General features: G+C 42.3%; 1 protein-coding gene across 1 annotated transcript in view; it reads left to right on the plus strand.

Annotated features, from left to right (window-relative positions):
* Positions 1 to 14,759: 14,759 nt before the first annotated feature.
* Positions 14,760 to 20,993, plus strand: part of LOC121880309 (transcription factor p65-like) — a gene marked incomplete in the record, with an annotated part of 127,130 nt that continues 120,896 nt past the window's right edge. Inside the window, 1 exon segment of the mRNA XM_042387469.1 lies at positions 14,760 to 15,360.

A 20,993-nucleotide genomic window follows, 5' to 3' on the forward strand; every position in this document is an offset into this window, starting at 1 on the left:
GCGGAGGAATGTGGGCCGCCACAGGCAGCTCATTTTTTTACTGTGTTGGGGCAGACCGTGTAGCGGTGTCCGGGGCTGCTACACATGAAGCAGGTGTCCTCCTGCGCCTCACACTTGTTGACAGTGTGTCCGTAGTGCTGGCATTTGTAACAGCATTTCGGTCTGTAGTAGGGCTTGACTGGCACAGTTACCCACGCCAGTTGAGCCTCCTTGGGTAAGGTTGTATGGTGTCCGATGAGGGCAGTGGTGTCTGACAGCTTCTTCACAACTTGGAGTTGCCCCTTGAGGAGCTCACTCAACTCCACACACACACAGGAGAGACTGGCAAATTGTCATTAAGAAAGTATGCCTCTATCGATCATTGGACACGAGCTCACAACCGCAGCTCTGTCCATAGATATTTATATAAAATGTATCATTGTGTTAGCAGAACAAATAAACTAAAATTCCTGCTACTTACAACAACTATTAACAGTCATATAAGTGATTGTCCTCACAACAAATGGGTAGCTTCTAAAGACATTGGTCTACTTTTTTCGCGATTTGCACCAAAAAATTATCATGTGAACCTTTTAAGTTTAATGTCTCATGTTGATGAAACGTAACAAACTTGTGTAAAACAGAAACCCTTTCTCGGTTTATTTTGGACACAGACAGACGAAGACAAACAGACAAACAGGACATAATGCCGACATAATACCCTTATCCAAGAATCATATTTGTAAAAATCTTGAAACTCAACCCTTCCTTCAAGTACGAAAAATCATCGACAGTGGTCGATATATTTTCAATAAACTTATCAAGTACCGGTATGTTAAAAATTTTTTTTACTTCATTGTATGTATGTTTTAATATACATACGTTAATAAGACATGTTATCTTTCAACATGAACGACAATTCCAGAAGTCATCAACCACTGACCGTATGAATATCATGAATATGTTTGCAAGAGACGACATTCTCAGTGAAACCCCTCCCCATAATGGCGGTTAAATACGAGTATGTGTCTGCGCAAATGGCAAAATTGTTTTTGAGAATCCTTATGTAATAACGTTTCCAAAAATCTATAGGTTTACTAATCTCCAAAAATTTACGACAAAAATATATAGCGAACCTGACTAGACATGCCCATCGCCATAGGGGGGGGGGGGGTATTGAAAGACCTCTCAAGGACGCAGGCCATTTGTGTTTATTGCATACTGCAATAAACCAAAGTGCTTAATCATAGACAAATTTGATGCTACTCCGTCAAAAATTTGGGATATAACAGTAACACCTACTGAATGAAGCTTAGTTAAACAATGTTGAACTAAATTTCCTTGTCGAACTTAGCAGTACATCCATAAGTAGCACGATACTGGCATTTTTATATGTATACACACAAAGATAACTCTACATGTGCTCCTGTGAGCTGGTGACTGTTAACTGGCGGGACACGGCCGCGACCTTGCCTCTTCTGCCAACCACAATTGTCCGCCGGCAGCTCAGAGTGACCTCACTTTTCTGAGTGGATGCCGCCTCCACCCTATTATACCTCCATGGGTGAAGCAAATTCTCCCCTGCGTTTGCCATCTTTGTGTAAGCTGGTCGTATGCCAGAAGGCTGTGTGACCCTCATTGCACTGTTTACACTCATCCATAGCATCCCTGTGTGATTAATTGAAGCTATTATTTTATTTTCAACCATTTATTATATACTACAGTACAATAAAACTACATTTCAATGAACAACACTAATCATTAGCATCAATTATCCTTATCATGGCACGAACCTGGTACCCTGAGCACAGGGGAATTTCTTTGCATTTTTACCTTGCAGACTGGTCATTAGATTCCGCTGAACAACATTACCTTATTCATGCTAGTTCTACTTTTGACAGCTTTGAGAGATACGTTTCGTGCTGTGAACTGTTTGCCTGAATATGTGTAGCTCACCTGTAAATAGGTCTCAGCTACTGCTTTGATTAGCAATACGAGATGATTGTTGAGAGGATCACTTTCTGACATGTGTATTGCCAAGCCTGAGAATATAGTTTTGTTCAGGAATTTTGACAATACATAAATTAAAATTTTGCGGCAATTATATGTTGACAGTTTTGCTTGGGGGTGTATTTTACTGGCAAGCAATATTTTCTTTCTGAATATTTTTTTTGCATAAGCAACATAAAACAATGATATCTTTAGTTGGAAATGATAGATTCCTCTTTTACCTCCATACCGGATGTAGTACACAAAATTGCCCACAGGGAAAGTTTTTATGGCCTAACAACACTATGGAGGGTAAACTTAATGAACTGTAAAATTAACTGACAAATAGTTTGGTGTTAAACAACTGTATTTAGGTATAGTATAGAGTGCAAATGAAAGCAACTACGCCTGGTAGTGGTTAACCACACCAGGTAGAGCAGCGTGGTTAGATCTAAGTGGATTCCTTCCCTGCTTAGTACAGTCCCTTTAGACATTGCTCTCAAAAGCTTCCTCTAAATGACTATACAAATAAGTTTCATTGAAGTTATTCTAATACGAATCGGTGCTTACAATCTTCCTCAACAAATCTCAGCAAATATAGTGCTATCATTTGAAAGTCGTTTACTAAGAAAATAATTGTGCTAGCCCATCCATAAGGTAATTAATGCATACCTTCCTTCCTAACTATACACGTGGCTGCTCTCAGCCTGTTTGAATTAATTAGAAATATGAAATGTTTTGCATATGTGGTAACTAATATTCTCAGTATTTATTTACATCAAGCAGTAGCCTTTGAGGATGATGGAGAATAAGTAAAAACTGAGTCCAGCCATGGCCGGCTACTGGCTAACCTATACACCACTGTAGACTGTCATGTCTATTAGTCAATTTTTTTAATTTCCTTGTCATACTTGATTATACAGCCAACGTCATGGATATTTCTTAAACACAAATATCAGTAGTCCCTGTAATAAGGCTCCGCCACGCGTAATTACTTAAAATACAAGTTAATGCGTATTGCCTGCACAAGGGTCATTAAGGCAAATAAGACTCCCGCTAAGATTTTGACCTAGAACGGGGAGGGTCTGTGCCCTCCATTTCGTCCCTTGTCTACCACGCTCCAGGTGGGAGAGGTAGTGTTCTCCCTTTTCATACTTTTACTTTATTTGTATCCTTGTCACCACTGACCGGCTCGTTAGCCGCTTGGTCGATCGGTCACGTCTCTGTTACGCACTGTTGGCAAGTACTGGGCATGTACCGGTTCCTGAATGTACCTGAACCTGCTCCAGTGTTGGTCAAGTCTGGTCTTGAAAGAGCTCACACTCGGTGCAGTCACAACACTCTCTGGCAGATTGTTCCAAGAGTTCACAACTCTCACTCCGAAAAAGTTACCCCTCACAGTTTTCTGTGCTTGCGGCTTCTTCAACCTTGAGCTGTGACCCCTTGTGGGGCGAGCGTCCGCCAGCTCCAAGTAAGGACACCTCAATTAGGTCGCCCCTTGGCAGTTTTTCTAGGCCTCTGATGCCTCGCGCGGTGGATTAATTTCCATTTTTCCCTGTAATTAGGGCAGGCGAAGGCGACACAGATATCATAACAATCAATACAGGAAATGTGAATATTGTTGGGCATTACCATGAGTGTGGTGTGGATATGGTTTGTGTGAGGATCTGTTCTAGTGACAGTGGTTGCACAAAGCAGGAATGACTAAATATTAGCTCACAGCCAGTATGAGCGAATCATGAAATTAAGCGACAGGTTAACTTATTATATGCTTTTAAATAATGAAAAGTCCAGTCTTGCTAGCCACACAATTCCTCTAGCCCACCTCCACTCCTACCTTTTACACCCGTCCCCCAGCCCGTCACCTCCCTCTCACACCGACCCCCCTGTATCCCTCACGAGTGAATGATTCGGACGCGGTTCATACTCCCGTGGCTTACAACTCTCGGAGATGAAGATTGACAACGCTGAATGTAACAGGTGGAAGTAACATCCAAACATGGTGGACCAAAGGTGGAATTAACATCCAAACATGGTGGACCACCGTAACCTTGTCCTCAAATGTTGAGCATTTTAAGTTCGTGCTTACCTAAAACTTCTTTCAGGGATCCATTAAAGAGCTGTACCATTGTCAAATTCTCAGTATGATCAATGTATAACCAATGTATAACCATTTTTGACAACATGTCAAAGAACAATGGAAACCTGATTATGTTTACTGGAATCAGGAATTATATCCAGGCAGACAGCATACATTTTTGCACCTTTCATAATATAATTCACTATTCTCTCTCGCACAAATTGGGCACTGACCGTCTTTATTTCACTCTGTGATGTTAGTGATGTGTAACTGCGTGGAGTAACTCTGGTTTATCTCGACGATTTGTGAAGTGTCTTGCAAGGATTTCATTCCAACGAGAGGCAAGCTCAACCACTTCCAATACACCGACTTGTCTACAGAACCATTTGTTTCATCGTGAACCTGGAAAGGTTGTTATTGTTAGAATGTTATTACTGCGCTTCAGTAGCTATGGTCTTTAAACGCGTAATTTTTTTTTTAGTAATGCACTAGTGCGATTATGGCACTCTTTGTCACTCAGATTAGAAGTCGGTTTTATAAATCGTCTTAGTTAAGGAGATTAAACTCCTTGGGTATAGTATTTGAGAATTCTTCAGCTATTTCTTCCGCTGCGTTTTCCTTCAACTCAAGATTTATTTTCAAAAATGAGCCGGAAAAACACCAGGGAAGAAACCCTGTTTTTTTCCCAGGGGTCTATATCTTACTATTTTTATCTTCTTGAGCCAGAATCCTTGCTTAAAAGTTCATTTTCCTCGAGAGAAAAAAAAAATAGGCCACGGTCCCCACCAGGCACTCTCTGAAAAGACGCCATTCAACATGTAGTAAAGTTAACTGTTAACATGTGGTGGTAAAGTTAACTGACAACATGTGGTGGTAAAGTTAACTGACAACATGTGGTGGTAAAGTTAACTGTTAACATGTGGTGGTAAAGTTAACTGACAACATGTGGTGGTAAAGTTAACTGTTAGAATGTGGTGGTAAAGTTAACTGTTAACATGTGGTGGTAAAGTTAACTGTTAACATGTGGTGGTAAAGTTAACTGTTAGAATGTGGTGGTAAAGTTAACTGTTAACATGTGGTGGCAAAGTTAACTGTTAACATGTGGTGGCAAAGTTAACTGTTGACATGTGGTGGTAAAGTTAACTGTTAACGTGTGGTGGTAAAGTTAACTGTTAACATGTGGTGGTAAAGTTAACTGTTAGAATGTGGTGGTAAAGTTAACTGTTAACATGTGGTGGCAAAGTTAACTGTTAGAATGTGGTGGTAAAGTTAACTGTTAACATGTGGTGGTAAAGTTAACTGTTAACATGTGGTGGTAAAGTTAACTGTTAACGTGTGGTGGTAAAGTTAACTGTTAACATGTGGTGGCAAAGTTAACTGTTAACACGTGGTGGCAAAGTTAACTGTTAACATGTGGTGGCAAAGTTAACTGTTAACTTGTGGTGGTAAACTTAACTGACAACATGTGGTGGTAAAGTTAACTGTTAACATGTGGTGGTAAGGATAACTGTTAACGTGTGGCGGCAAAGTTAACGCTACCTGACCTAGCTTGGAGAAGGACGTGCCCTAAGTGCTCGTGTTTGTGACCATAGGAAATGGCCACCGTGGATCGTTTTGTTGTGGGGAAAGAGGGACAATGTGTGAGGAAAGACGACCCCTTGGCCACTCTGTTAAATCAGCTGGAGCAGTTGAGGAGAGAGTTTTAGTTTAACAAATTTAGTGACAAAGATTGGAGCACAGTTTGCCACTTCTGAGTAATTCAGTCAGGTTTTGACACTGTAGGCACTTTAGCATTAGCCAAATAGATTGGATTGACCTTACGGGTAACTCAGAATCAAAAGAATTTCTTGAAACAATCCAGGACTGTTTCCTAAGCCAACAAATAACCGAACCCACCCGGGGTAATATTATACTCGATTTAGTTCTGTCAAACAGAGAAAACATCATTAGTAATGTCGAGGTAGGGAACGAACTTACTAACAGCGATCACAAAGAAATTACATTCCAGTTAGAATTTCAGGGCAGTCGCAAGGAAAAATCCACTAAGGTCCCAGATTTCAGAAGAGCAAACTTTGATAGTTTGAAGAGGCAGCTGAGAGAGGGGGTATCTCACTTGGGGGTGAATAACATGACCTCACATGAAGTATCCTCACACAATGTACCCACATAGGGCGACGTCACCTTACCTGGAGACCTGACGGTTGAGGATGACCTGGAAACGAGATCCTAGGTTGACGGGTTCTGCAACAATTTAAATAATGTGTTACTTAATGCACAAAGGCAGAACATACCATACAAAAAACTCAGATCAAACAACAATGACCTTAAATGGATAAATAATTACTTAAAGAACATTATTGGACAAAGGAAAGCTATAGGTAGAAGAATAAATCGTGGTGAAGTTTACCTCCGAGATTATTATAAGGTATTGGCTAACAGGGTTAAGACCGAGATAAGAAAAGCAAAGAGGAATAATGAACTGAAGGTAGCAAGGGAGACGAAGTCAAACTCCAAGGAATTCTATCAGATGTATCAAACTAAAGCACGAGAAAAGATTGGACCAATACAGTCAGATACCGGCGAGCTAACTGATAACGACAGAGAAATGAGCATTAATCTGAATAAATATTTTCCAACAGTTTTCACCACCGAAAATTTAAACATGATACCCGAGGCACCGACTCTATACAGAGATAGTGGATAAAATAAAATAAGTGAGATAGTAGCAACTAGTAACGATGTTAGTAAGCAAATAGACAAACTAAAGCCTAATAAGTCACCAGGTCCCGATGAGATATTTGCCAGAGCATTAAAGGAATGTAAGGAAAAGCTTAGTGTGTTCTTAGCAAAGTTGTTTAACATGTCCTTAAAAACGAGTGCAGTACCAGAATCCTGGAGGATAGCAACTGTAATACCGATTTTCAAGAAGGGAGATACATCACTATTCTCTAACTTCCGTCCAATTAGTCTAACATCAATTGTAGGCAACTTACAGGAAGCAATCATTTCAAACTCTATTCGAAATCACCTGGAGAAGCACAAGTTGATCAATGATTCCCAACATGGCTTCACAAGCAGGCATTCATGTATAACTAATCTATTAACATTCTTTTCATCTGTTTTCGAATCAGTGGACGAGAGACACAATTATGATGTGGCATATCTCGACTTTAGCAAAGCCTTCGACAGAGTCCACCGCGAAAGACTAATAAGAAAGGTGGAGGCTTGTAGGGTTTCGTGATATTATGTTGTCTAGCACTCAGGATGGATGGAAACTCTAAGGTGGTGGTTTTCTTATATAATATAAGTTATATGGTAGACAGTCTGGTGCTGGAGATGCCGTGTGGTGAGGAGCTGCTCAGTAGACACGTTCGGTGAGTAGCGTGTTGAAGGAGGTAGATGTGCAGGAGCTTCGTTAGAGAAGATGTTGCCTGTTGCTGGCCTCCAGGTTGAATGAGAACTGGACAGCGAGGAGCTTGCTTGGAGGTGGTGTTGCATGTTCAGGAACGTAGAGTAGAATAAGAGAGCTGGTTGGTGAGGACGCTCAGAGAAGGACAGCTGGTTGGTCGCCATGCTCGCCGGCGGGAGCGAGGACCGCCAGGCAGGCGGAGGAGAAGCGAGGGCCGCCAGGCAGCGGCGGAGGAGGAGGTGTTGCGTGTTCAAGAAGAGAGGCCAGAATGAATCTCAATGGAGAGACAGAGCTTATATACACAGCCGCCGGAAATAGACCGTGGGAAGTCGCTGGTCTTTTGACTCCGTTGCTAGGGAACGGTAGCAGCTGGTGGCTGGTTGCTAGGATACTGTGGCATCTGGTGACGCCCCCCTCCTGGGCCGCTCGTTTGGTTGCTAGGGAAGACGTAGCAGGTGGAATGCGGCTACGCAGTTGTAGGGGAGACGTCCACTACAATACTCCCCCTTCCCTCCAGCGGTGTAGGAGACTTGTTGTCTGCAGAGTTGCTTAGCACATGTGAGGCAGAACGGGTGGTGCATGCCTCATGTGAGACAACGGCGATGGCGTGGATGAGCCTGTCGCTGGTTACAACTGTCTAGATACACACTATCTGTGGGAGAAGAAATGGAGAAAAAGGGTGTGTGGAGGCGATTCGTGTTGTGCTTCCCTCACGGCAGGTACAGAGTCGTCAGATGCGCCTGCTGGGGTGTGTGGGCCTGGGTCAGGAGCAGGGGCTGCGTCAGCAGAAGCGGATGAGGGCTCGTGACAGCAGCTGGGTCCACGACAGCAGCAGGGTGCAGGACATTAGCAGGGAGTACCTGAGGGAGAAAAGAGGGTGTGTGGAGGCGATGAATGTTGTGCTTCCCTCACGGCAGGTACAGAGTCGTCAGATGCGCCTGCTGGGGTGTGTGGGCCTGGGTCAGGAGCAGGGGCTGCGTCAGCAGAAGCGGATGAGGGCTCGTGACAGCAGCTGGGCCCACGACAGCAGCAGGGTGCAGGACATTAGCAGGGAGTACCTGAGGGAGAAAAAAGGGGTGTGTGGGTCCGCACTCAGGAACAGAGGCCGCATCAGGGGCGGCAGGGGTTACTGCTGGGCCGGGGTCGGCGTCTGAGGCAGGACGGGTGTGCTGGGGTCGGTAGGATGTGGTGCTTGGGGCAGGAAGAGGAGCTGGTGTCTGCTTAGAGTAGCAGAGCTGCTTCTGTGTGGATAAGCCAGTCTTCTATGCTGCTTGAAGACTGGGAGCGTGATCAGTTTCTCCTCCATCCTGTGTGAGTGCTAATCTCCCGGGGTCACCATTTGTAGGGTTTCGTGGTATTATGTTGTCTAGCACTCAGGATGGATGGAAACTCTAAGGTGGTGGTTTTCTTATATAATATAAGTTATATGGTAGACAGTCTGGTGCTGGAGATGCCATGTGGTGAGGAGCTGCTCAGTAGACACGTTCGGTGAGTAGCGTGTTGAAGGAGGTAGATGTGCAGGAGCTTCGTTAGAGAAGATGTTGCCTGTTGCTGGCCTCCAGGTTGAATGAGAACGGGACAGCGAGGAGCTTGCTTGGAGGAGGTGTTGTGTGTTCAGGAACGTAGAGTAGAATAAGAGAGCTGGTTGGTGAGGACGCTCAGAGAAGGACAGCTGGTGGGTCGCCATGCTCGCCGGCGGGAGCGAGGACCGCCAGGCAGGCGGAGGAGAAGCGAGGGCCGCCAGGCAGCGGCGGAGGAGGAGGTGTTGCGTGTTCAAGAAGAGAGGCCAGAATGAATCTCAATGGAGAGATAGAGCAAATATACACAGCCGCCGGAAGTAGACCGTGGGAAGTCGCCGGTCTTTTGATTCCGTTGCTAGGGAACGGTAGCAGTTGGTGGCTGGTTGCTAGGATACTGTGGCATCTGGTGACGCCCCCCTCCTGGGCCGCTCGTTTGGTTGCTAGGGAAGACGTAGCAGGTGGAATACGACTACGCAGTTGTAGGGGAGACGTCCACTACAGGCTCATGGCATTAAAGGAGATATTCTAAAATGGATTAGGGCCTGGTTACAGGACAGGAAATAGCGAGTGAGCATTAACGGCACTAAATCCGATTGGAGCAATGTCACTAATGGAGTTCCCCAAGGCTCAGTACTTGGACCATTATTATTTATTAAATACATAAACGACATAGATATCGGCGTAGACAGCAACTTAAGTAAATTTGTTGATACACTAAAATAGGGCGTGTAATTAAATCTGACGAGGACTCCGCAAAACTACAAGAAGATCTAAACAAATTTTTCGAATGGTCTGAAAAATGGCAGATGAAATTCAATGTGGACAAATGTAAAGTACTCAGTATAGCAGATGTAAACAGGGAAACCAGATACCAGATGAACAACGATGTTATTGAGAAATCCAACTGCGAGAAGCATTTAGGAGTATTGATAAGTAGGAATCTTAAGCCAAGTAAACAATGTGCATTTGCTCGAAACAAGGTTAATAAAGTACTTGGGTTCATACAAAGGGGTGTCAGTTACAAGACTAGCGAGGTCATCCTGAAACTATATCTTGCGCTTGTGAGACCTCACTTGGATTACGCAGTTTAGGTCTGGTCACTGTATTACAGAATGGATATTGAATCCTTGGAAAGAATTCAGAGGAGAATGAAAAGATTAATCCAGGTCATGAGGAACCTTAAGTACAGAGACAGGTTAAAGCATCTTAATTTGCACTCCCTCGAGAGACGTAGAGTGAGGGGCGATATGATAGAGGTGTATAAGTGGAAGTCAGGGCTAAACAAAGGGGACATTACAAAGGTACTCAAACTATCCAACCAGGAGCGAACTCGTAACAATGGTTTTAAATTAGACAAATTTAGATTTAGGCGCGAGATATGTAAATATTGGTTTGTAAGTAGGGGTTGGGTGTAAATGGGACTGTCCAGTATGTGCCAATAGGCCCACTGCAGTTTCCTCCATTCTTATGTTTTTATGTTCTAACTGACAGCATTGCTGGGGTTATACAGGGTGGTAGGAGTGGATTTATCCCATCTTCTACCAAAACTTTCACTTTACAATCATGGTTTGATCGCTCCTGTTCTCTTGCATGTAGGGAGAGAAGTAGGGCGTATCAAGTTATGAAACTATCTCCTTCTCTTATTACCAACACCTCTTTCATTACTTCTAGAATCATTGTAAGGTTATTCTTCGTAGAGACAAGCGGAATTTTATAAGAAGAAATACCGCTGACCTGACTATCTATTCTTCAGTTCAAATAAATCCTTCGGGTCCTTAACCAAAAACACCTGTAATAACTTCTGCACTCCATCTTTTCCTCCTCTCTTCCGACCTGATAACTCTACAGCCAACTCTCGCCCTGATAAAGTCAATCTCTTTGGCACATTATTCTCCTCTAACTCCACTTTAAACGACTCCAACTCTACCCCTCCTACTCAAGCTCCTCCTACTGAACCAATGCACTCTCCTATAATCTCCACTCGGAGGGTTTTTGGTGTGTTATCCAGTTTGGATGTGAGTAAGGCTCACGGACCGAACGGAATACCTCCTCGTGTTCTGAGGGAGTGTGCTGAAATTCTGGCTCCTGTGCTTGCTCGCCTCTTTCGCGTTTGCCTAAAAGCCCAAACTTGCCCTGTTTTCTTGGAAGCATGCCTCGGTTCAGTCCATCCCGAAGAAGGGTGACCATTTTAATCCCTCTAACTATCGCCCCATTGCCCTAACTTCATCTCTCTCTCTAAGACTTTCGAAACTATCTTAAAATCTCATTTCCTCTGTCGCCTTGAACGCCTTTCTCTTCTGTAGGTTGTCGGATCACCATTTTATTTTTATCCTCTTCACCACTGATCGGCTCGTTAACAGCTTGGGCGATCGGTCAGGCAAGTACTGGGCATGCACTGGCTCCTGAATGTATCTTTGGTCATCTTCTCTTCGGGATTATGGGGAAACTTTCGTCGTGGCTCTTGACATCTCCAAAGCATTTGACAGGGTATGACACAAGTCTTTACTTTCTAAACTTCCCTCTTAAGGTTTCTCTTCCCCACTTTGTTCTCTAATTTCTAGCTTCCTTGAGAACCAATCCAAGGCAGTTGTTGTCGAGGGATTGATCTCTCGCTCTTTCTCTACCAATAGTGGTGTTCCATAAGGATTTGTTCTTTCACCTACTCTCTTTCTTCTTTTTATCAATGATTTACTTCAATTCTAGCTATTCTTTCGCTGCTGATTCTACTCTTCACTCTTCTTCACATTTTTCCCTTTCCTTAATTTTCAAACTGGATTTGTTTCTAGAGCTCATATCGTTTCATCTACAGTTTCAATGCGGATCTGTGCAGCATCTCCAAGTGGGGAGGTAGAAACTTGGTTAAATTCAATACTGTACTGTAGTAATAAAACATAGTATTTACCAATTACACTTTACACAATAGACGATTTCCCATTTCAGGATACAAACATTCTGCCAAATTCTAAAGAAAATATACTAGGCCTCATCATTTCCCCCATTATGTCATGGAAGCCACACATCCACAACATTGCTAAAGCTGCCTCACGAAACCTGGGAATGCTGTACGGATGCAGTAGCTACTTCATTCTTGAGTAGTTGCTATGCCACAATGTTGCATATGCATCACTCTCTCTATTTTACAGGTACTTTTAACGGGCAAAGTTCTGTGGATTCGGCATCCTGTGTACCGCCGGCAGGGTAGTGGGCACGTAACACTCGTCTTGCCCGCGGTGCCCACCGTTTATGTGTAGACATCGGTCACACTAGAATAACCCGTTATAGTACATCCTTCTTTTCTCACACAGCCAAACTGTGGAATGCTCTGCCTTCTTCTGTGTTTCCATTCCCATACATTATGTTTCACTTTAAAAGGCTGGTTTCCGGCATATTCGTGGAGTAGAATAATTTGGTCTTTTTCTCTTCTATTTTTAATTTATATTTACTATTATGCCCCCCACCCTGGCCCCGTTGTGGGTCGATGACCTGTGCCCGGGTGAGCTATTCCCCGTAAAAAATAAGTGACAACATGAGGTGGTAAGCTTAACTGATAACATGTGGTGGTAAAGTTAACTGACAAAGGGTAATGGTAAAATTAACTGACAGCATGAAATGGTAAGCTTATCTGACAACATGTAGTGGTAAAGTTAACTGACAACATATGGTAGTAAATGTAACTGACAATAAGTGGTAGTAAACTTAACTGTGGTGGTAAGTTACCTGAAAGAAGTACCACCAATATTTTGAGGCAAATTCTTGTACCATTTTCTAGTCATATGAAAATTTGGATTACATGAAGAATAGTCCCAGCCAATTTCGCCTACAGATTAAATACCCTAATGCTACCTGGGAATTAGGTAAGGTTTGTTTAGGTTAGGTTTGGTGAAGTTAGATTTTGTTTGGTTGGCGTTAGAGTGGTTATTCTTAAAAAATCTCCACTAACTCCTTCAGTACGGGGATTTTACTTTACTTTTATCCTCTTCGCCACTGATCGGCTCGTTAGACGCTTGGTTGGTCCACGAGGTATACTAGAGGGCCATCAGACTGGTGCCTGCTCTACACCCAGGCTCTTTTCACATTCAGTCTCAATTAATGCAGTTTCATAAAGATCTTTCTGTAGCTCTTGACAGTCTGTTTAGATCTTAATTTCCCTAAATAATTTGGCATCGTCCGCAAACATTTGTATGGCGGAGTGTATAGCTTCTGGCTTATCATTTATGAAGCAAACAAACAACAACGGGCCCAATACACCGCCCTGTGGTACCCCACTTGTCACTGGCACACACGGCGATTTCGTGCCACTGATCACCATACACTGTTTGCGGTGATGCAGAAAGTATCCGATCCATGTTAGGACACTTCCTGAATCCTGTATCCTTCCAGTTTAATTCTCAGCCTTTCATGGGGTACGCTGTCAAAAGCCTTGTCAAAATCTAAGTATATAATGTTGATATTTCCGACTTGTTCTAGAATTTGAGTCCAGACATCCAGTAACTTGAGTAATTGTGTTTAGCAGGATCGTCCTGGCATAAAACCGTGTTGGTAGTCCTTTACAAGGTTGTTTCATAGTAGATGTTTCATCATGGCATCTTTTACGATGTTCTCTAATACTTTCAAGGGTGGATCCAGGGGGAGTTCTGGGAGCCAGGACCCCCTTTTCACCAGAAAATTCCAATACTTTTTCTTTATTGCAGAATTGTACTCAGGCATTTATTCCACAATAAATAATATTTACTTTTGACTTCAGAATACCTCCTAATATCAAGTGCGTATGGTTTCAAAATGGCCTAATCTAACCTAACCAAAGCACCCCAGATGGGTGACTTCGCTGCGCTAGTCATGTTCCCCCACCCACAAGTTTTCCCCCCCCCGCCCCCCGTTGGATATTCCTGGATCTGCCCCTAACTTTGCACACTATTCTGGTCAGGCTCGCTGGTCTATATTTATTCGTGGAGTGAAGATCGCCTTTCTTGAATATAGTTCTCACATAAGCCATTTTCCAGTCATCGGGGACACCATTTTTTTTTTAGTTAATGCCAGACTATTTTATTCAGTACAGGGGAGCTTACCATAGGGTGATTTTTAAATTCTAACGAATTATAAGAATGACACATACCATCACTATTTTTGCTTCAATACATTTCTGACGACAGTTTGAGAATGTTGAACTTTCTTTCTGCTCCAGCTGTACATGATACTTGTTATACAAAGACGCGTCAAAATGCATTTAACGGTGACGACCAGCTGTTCCTTGTGTGGAAATTGGTTAGCTATACGTATTGACCAGTCCTGAGCATCCGGGTAAAAGATTTCTGAAAAAAATAGATGCATCCATTGTGATTATTCGCCCTTCAGCACTGTATTCACAAGTCCATTCCCAGACTGAATAAAAATAAAATATGTTACGTTAAAAAGGCAGGCCTGATGAGTTTGTACAGTACCTTAGACATGATTACATATGCCTTCCCATACCTTTGAGCGTTGGTTAACTCAATGTCCACTCAGCGAGCATTACCTATGACGTCAGTCATCAGGGCCTTGCCGCCCCTGCGTCTATCACTCACAGTTGAGGTAGGAGAGATATACTCTATTTCCTTTACTCTATAGAAGTTTGGTAAGTTGTTTAATTTATATTAAACTGTGGATCACCGACACATGCCCGGTAGATTAACTAACGTCATAAATACAATTGTGTGAACGTTTGCAAAGGCTAACTAGGTTATGCTTTTGACAGGCAGCTGGGACTTTATACGGGGAATCCCCTGGGGAACGGCCAGCAGTGAGCCTCCTGCCAGGGTACAAGGCCGCTGACAACCACACTGGCAGTGACCGGATATACGTGGTCTTGGCCGCTCAATCTCCTCAGCCCGCACAACAGTGTCGGCTCTTGTCGAGTGCACACGACTCATATGAACTAACTGTTCAGCAAACATATGACACTGTTACCGGAGGTGCTACAAATATATATTTTATTCGTACTATTTGTAAATGACCTTGAAAATATATGCTAAGGAGTTCTCTTGTGCAAGTGTATGCGTTTTAGTGAGAAAATGTAAATATGATTTATTGCCTCCAATGAGAAATATTCGTGCACATTCTTGATAAAATGAGCTACAGCTGTGAAACATATGCGATATGAATGTGGTATAGAGCAGTATAAATTTTCCTACAATACAGTGCGCTAGAACGCACTGTCCCACGTGACCAAAATGGACCAATGAGCGCCCTTGTTGTGGTCTTGTTCTGGGAATAGACTTTAGTCATCTGTACCAAAATACGGAGTGGAGTTACTGAATTTCCTTTAAGATTTCTTGTGGTCTAGGACTTGACTGTTCAACATGAATTCGTAGTCAAGTGCAACGGGAGTGTGTCTACGTTTCAAGAAGGTGAGTAATAATGAATGACGGGGTGGAAGGGAAGGAGAGAAAACAGGAGATGAAGGCGTGTTGTCTCCTCGCTTTCAGGTGTAGTCCAACCTTCTGACGGCGCCACAGGCCACATTTAGCTGTGACACTCTTTAGGCTACACATACCTACTGCTTAACCGTACCATTCTATCATGAGAAATAAATGTTTTTTAGCTATTATTTCTAAAGCTAGTAATATACACTTACTCTTAATAACGAGTGGTCAGACGATCGTAAATATGTAAAACTACTAGTGTTTACATTTTGTATAAGCAAGTAGACGAGAAAATAATAGATCATGAACTGCCTCTGAATGCCACATTATAATTCCTGGTAAATATTCGTCCTTTGGCTGCCCTCAGATTTATACAAGAATAGTTTTTTGGTGTTTTATGGTGTTTTACTCGAATCTGACCTTCATTTTTTTGCAAATTATCAGTTTTTGCCAAAAATTTAAATTTTCATTTGTAACACTGCTCATTTGCACAAAAATTGCAGTCAGGTTTGAGTAAAACACCATAAAACACCCCAAAAAACCTAACCTAACCTAACCTACAATATATGCAACCTAGCCCATTCCTTTGGAGCTTACCTGTTACTGTGGTGGAGGATAAAGCTGGGCGATCTGGAGAAGGAAGTGGTGGAGGATGGTAATTTCTGCCTTTTCTTCAAACTAAACAAGTTCCACACTTAGGACACAGTCTTGATGTCGGTAGGACACCCTGATTGTGTAATATTTTTATTGCATCACAGTTGTTCTCGTAAACTTGCTGAATTAAGGTTAGATATGGGAGAGAACACTTATCGTCGCCATCACGAAAGCCTTCAAAATTTGAAAGTGTGCGGTGGAAGGCTGGTTAAAAATAATTGGCCAGCCAAGTCACATGACACGATACTTGAAGGTCATTGGTTGTCATGTCATGAAGAGGAGACAAGTGACTCTGTTAACATGGTGCATACAGAAATATACCTGTAGAAATTTGTGATATACTCCGTTAATATTGATTTGCATAAGAAGTGATATGAAGTCATATGTTTCGTTTTTACTAGTCTTTGTGTCTGTAATATTGAATATTAACCTAATTCCCTTACCTTTCTTAAAGTAGGATGTAAGTTTTCCATTAGATAAGCTCATTTTTAGGCACTCCTTTTGTTAGAGATTCATTTTATTCCGAAAAGGAAATTCTATTACAACACTAAAATAGTTTTTCTTGTGTTTTCATTGTGATTCGGAAGAATCTGGGTAATGAATGAGAACACCTCTACCACTAGAAGGAGTTGTTCGATTTTGTTCATTTTTTCCGCAGCTGTTCTTATAATTATAGTAAGTATTTTAATAGCAGCAACATATACTAGAACCTAATGGAAACTAACCTAACCAACCAAAGAAACCTACCTAACCTTACTTACCTTCCTAGCCAGGGGGTTCCACCTCCTGGATGCCCGCCATATTAAATAGAGAGTACAGGGTACTAATTTTGACAATATTGCAGTAAACAGCAACCACAGAATTCCGGAAATTCACTACACTCATTCTATGGAACTATTTTTTCTCTGATAATTTTCTTATATTACACTTGCGTCGCAAATTGAGAATAAGGAAGTTATTGAGTTTTAAAACGAATAAAATCAGAGCATCTGTTGCCCCTACTCTGTTACTCAACTTGTGTGTGTTCGTACGTTCTCTTTTGGAGTAAGGTGAGAAATACTGTAATGGTTATGTTCTTGTGGAGGCTGACCACGCGACTCTGGGTTACTACATAGCGTCTGGGGGTCCAGGGGGTTGGGTAAGGTTTAGTTTGGTTATATTGTATAAGTTAGTAAGCACAGAGTACCGGGAATTCAGAACATGCAATTGATAGAACTATTGTTTCTACTATTTTTTTGTAAATAACAGAATTTCTGTTGCGTAATGTGTTCTTCTGGTGTTTTCTTGTTGCGATTCGGACAATTTTGGACTTCGCTTCTTCCACAAATCACTCTTTTTGGCTGTCCCCCACCCAGAACCCCGAATTCCCACGTTTTCCTCCATTATTGTTAAAGGGGGGGGGGGGCTAAATCCAAAACGAGTGATTTCCGATAAAATCGAATGTCAGATTTGAACCAATCGCTTAAGAAAAACACAAGAAATTTTTTTTTATCAGATTCTTTGGTTGCTGTAATCTGCAATTTTACCCTTATTTTGATATCTGGTACCAATGAAGGCAACTTTGTTGGAGTGTCATGGTATAATTTTACGCTTTTTATGGAGGTGAGAGTATGGTCTGACTGAGTGGGTGAGTTGTAAACAAACAGACGTCACGCAGTGACTCGGTAGATTTTTCGGAGAAGTCTTTTCGGTAAATAATTAATTTCTTCACGTTGAGACAATTTTTTTACCATATGATCAGTTTTTACCATGTTTTACCCTGCAGTGTCCCTCATCCTTCATGCCCTGCCCACTACTGGTGATTTATGATTGTAGAAAGAAAAAAATACTTATAATAAAGGCAGTGGATATTTTGCCATGACTGGCTACTAATTCTATTTTACCCTGAGTACGCTGGTATACTAGGACCTTCTACCAACTAACAGAACAAAGCAAGGGAGAAAGACACGTAACAAAGGAATCAGGTCACATGACCTGTGTCCTGAGTTGAGGTAGGGAGAGGATTAGGGATAATCTTCTTAATGACAGTAATCAGGATCAGGTCTGGGGTCCACTGATATTTTTTCTCGTTTTCCCATCGTTTAATTTTCATTTCACTTAGTGATCAGTGTTTCGGGAACATATCCTAATCATTAAAAGAGGGATACCTGTACTGTAAATTAAAGGTTAGGTGGGCTGGACTTTGTTTGATTTGTTTCTGCCATTGGCCCTGCTAAAAGTGAGAATTCCACAATTTCCTCACTATAAGGTTTGTTACTTATCACAAAGATCTTCATTAGTAATATAATATGACTCAGGTTATGAGAATGTACAATCAAAGACAAAAGTCGTGTCGTGGTTTTGTCTGAAGATTAAATATAAATCACGAAACATTATGAGATCCCCCATTATAAATTTCACAAACATATTTTTCACTCAAACTGTGATGGAGAGTGATAGAGTATGTCACAGTCATGCCCGGTAACTCCTCTTTGGGCATTTGAAATCCTTATTATTCTAACATCGCATAATGTAAGCTGGACTTACAGATACACTAAATTAGGAAGCACAATTATGCTTGACAAAGTGTATAAAATGTTGAAATATAGTTCCAGAAACATAGTACAGCAACAAAAAGTAGATTTACGTACCTCTCAAAGTGTGATCCTGAATCGCTCCTCAGACTCCGGTCTGTTTTCTATTGGACTTTTAGCCAATAGAAGCAGCAGTAACTTACAAAAAAAAACTTTTGGCCTCTAGGGCAACTGCAGTCGTGTTGCATCTTATGTGGGGGTTATGTTCCGAAGAGGGCTCCCAAAGTCAAAAATATTTTCAGGTGTACCCCGATAACCGATGCATTTAGGGACCAGGAAAAGTCGTTGGTTAGTGAATCAACAGTTATCAAAGCAATTAATTCCATAAGAACATAAAAAATCCAGGGGGCTAAGGACCAGTCACCCTCCGAAAATTCCCATCTACCCTTGATATATCTTTGTACTGCACACTGTCAAGCAAAAAAATAAAGCAAACATAATAAGCCTTAAATGTAAAGCATAAATTGAGACTGTTATTTACCTGTGTTGAGGAAAGTAGAGACTGTCTAGGGTAGCAAGTTAAAGTCTACCACCCATCACCACCACTCTTAATACTGGGTATGTCTTATTATGCCTTACCTCATCTTATCAGGTTGCCCAGCACAAGAGGAACAAACACGAGGGTGTTTAGGCATAAAATAAACACAAAGTCAGAGACACATAGTAAGTGTAAATGAGCAAGGATGGTGGGAATGAGTCAGAGGCAGTGTGCAGAGCCCTCTAGTGGCAAGAATTTGCACCACGCCAGCTCTGCCAATCGACGGATCTCCGGGGTATCACTGAAATTCATGGGGTATTTCCCGTATGTGTAATTGTCGGTTATCGGGGTTCACCTGTATTATAGTCAAAATTACCGTTGAAAAACCCTGAAATCGCCCATAAAGTGCATGTTTATTATATACATTGAACACCCAAAGATTCGGACTAAAAGGGGGGGAAGGGGACCACACGTCTGAAAAAGCCGGTTGTCCATATTTTCCGGTATATGTACTAAATGTATTAAAACGATAAATAATGATATGAAAGCCAAAAAATACAGTACAGGGCGTCCTCACTTAACGTCGGGGTTACGTTCCTAAAAATGAGACGTTAAGCGAAACAGCGTTAAGTGGATAAATTTTCCTCATACGAAATAGATAATATACGGGAGTTATGTTCCTGAGCCTCCCTTTGCCCCATGAAATACATTACATATACTGTACTATACAGAAAATCATTGCCATTTCTATAGAGAATAGTATATGTACAGTACAGTATAGCTCCTCCCCGACTTACGACGAGGTTAGGGACCCAAATCCAGGTCGTAAGTCGAAAATGCTTACATAATACATAGAAAATCTAAAATGGGTGTCTCTGATTCTTCTCAGCACCGCAAAACTCTCACATTTAAGCTTGCCAGCCATTTTAAAGTGAATTACAAACGAAAATTTTGTTAGTACACAGCACAATCACTGACGTTGGGACTCGAAAATACGTAATTTGACAAAACTTTGGTGCGACTGAGACGGTCGTATGTCCGGGTGGTCGTAAGTCGGGGAGGAGCTGTATATAGAACTACAGTACTAAGTTTTTATTGGTACTCACCGATGGGCGGAGGTGGTAGAGCGAGTGTGTGGTGGGTAGTGGAGCGAAGGAGGAGGATGGAGGGAGGGGAGGAGGAAGGTGGGAGCGGAGGAGGGTAGGAGGAAGGTGGGAGCGGAGGAGGGTGGTGAGTCACTGAGACTCTGCGGCTGCCTCCTCCTGCTCTGTCTGGGGCTCCTCCTCAGCTGCCGGCTGTTGTGAAGAAGCTGCTTCTGCCGTCTCGCGACAAAAAAATGAATCCAGTGTTGACTGCTTGGTGCTATTCATCTTCTCCTTACAGATCTCGGTGTAACAACCAAGACTGTCCTCAATGCTGCATTGAACCTTTGAACTACATTCTCTGTTTGGGTCGTCATCTAGAAGCATTTGCATTGCTTGCTGAAATATGTTGAATGATTCTGCCATCCTCTTGGAAGTTAGCGTTCATTGAGGTTCTTCGTCGTCGTCATCTTCAAAGGGACTGTGTTCTGTTAGTTGTTGCAGATCTTCGTTGGTGAGCTCTTCTGTATGGGATGCCGGGACGTCCTCAATATCCTCTGATTCCAGCTCATCAAAGCCTGCCTGTCAAGCCAAGCTGAGGATATCCCTATTCACAGCTGGACTAAGTCTGTGAATCCCGTAAAACTGTTGATGCACTCGGGCCACAGTTTACGCCACACACCATTCATGCAACTTTCTGAAACCTCTTCCCATGCCTTGCCGATGTTGTCATTTGTATGAAGAATGTTGAAGCCACGCCAATATTCTCGGATCGTAGGTTTATTTTCTCCGTCTGTAGCTTTGAGCACCTGGGCCATGGTACGGTGTAAA

This window comes from Homarus americanus, unplaced genomic scaffold (assembly GCF_018991925.1).
Source record: "Homarus americanus isolate GMGI-L3 unplaced genomic scaffold, GMGI_Hamer_2.0 scaffold20930, whole genome shotgun sequence".
Classification (NCBI taxonomy): Eukaryota; Metazoa; Arthropoda; class Malacostraca; order Decapoda; family Nephropidae; genus Homarus; species Homarus americanus.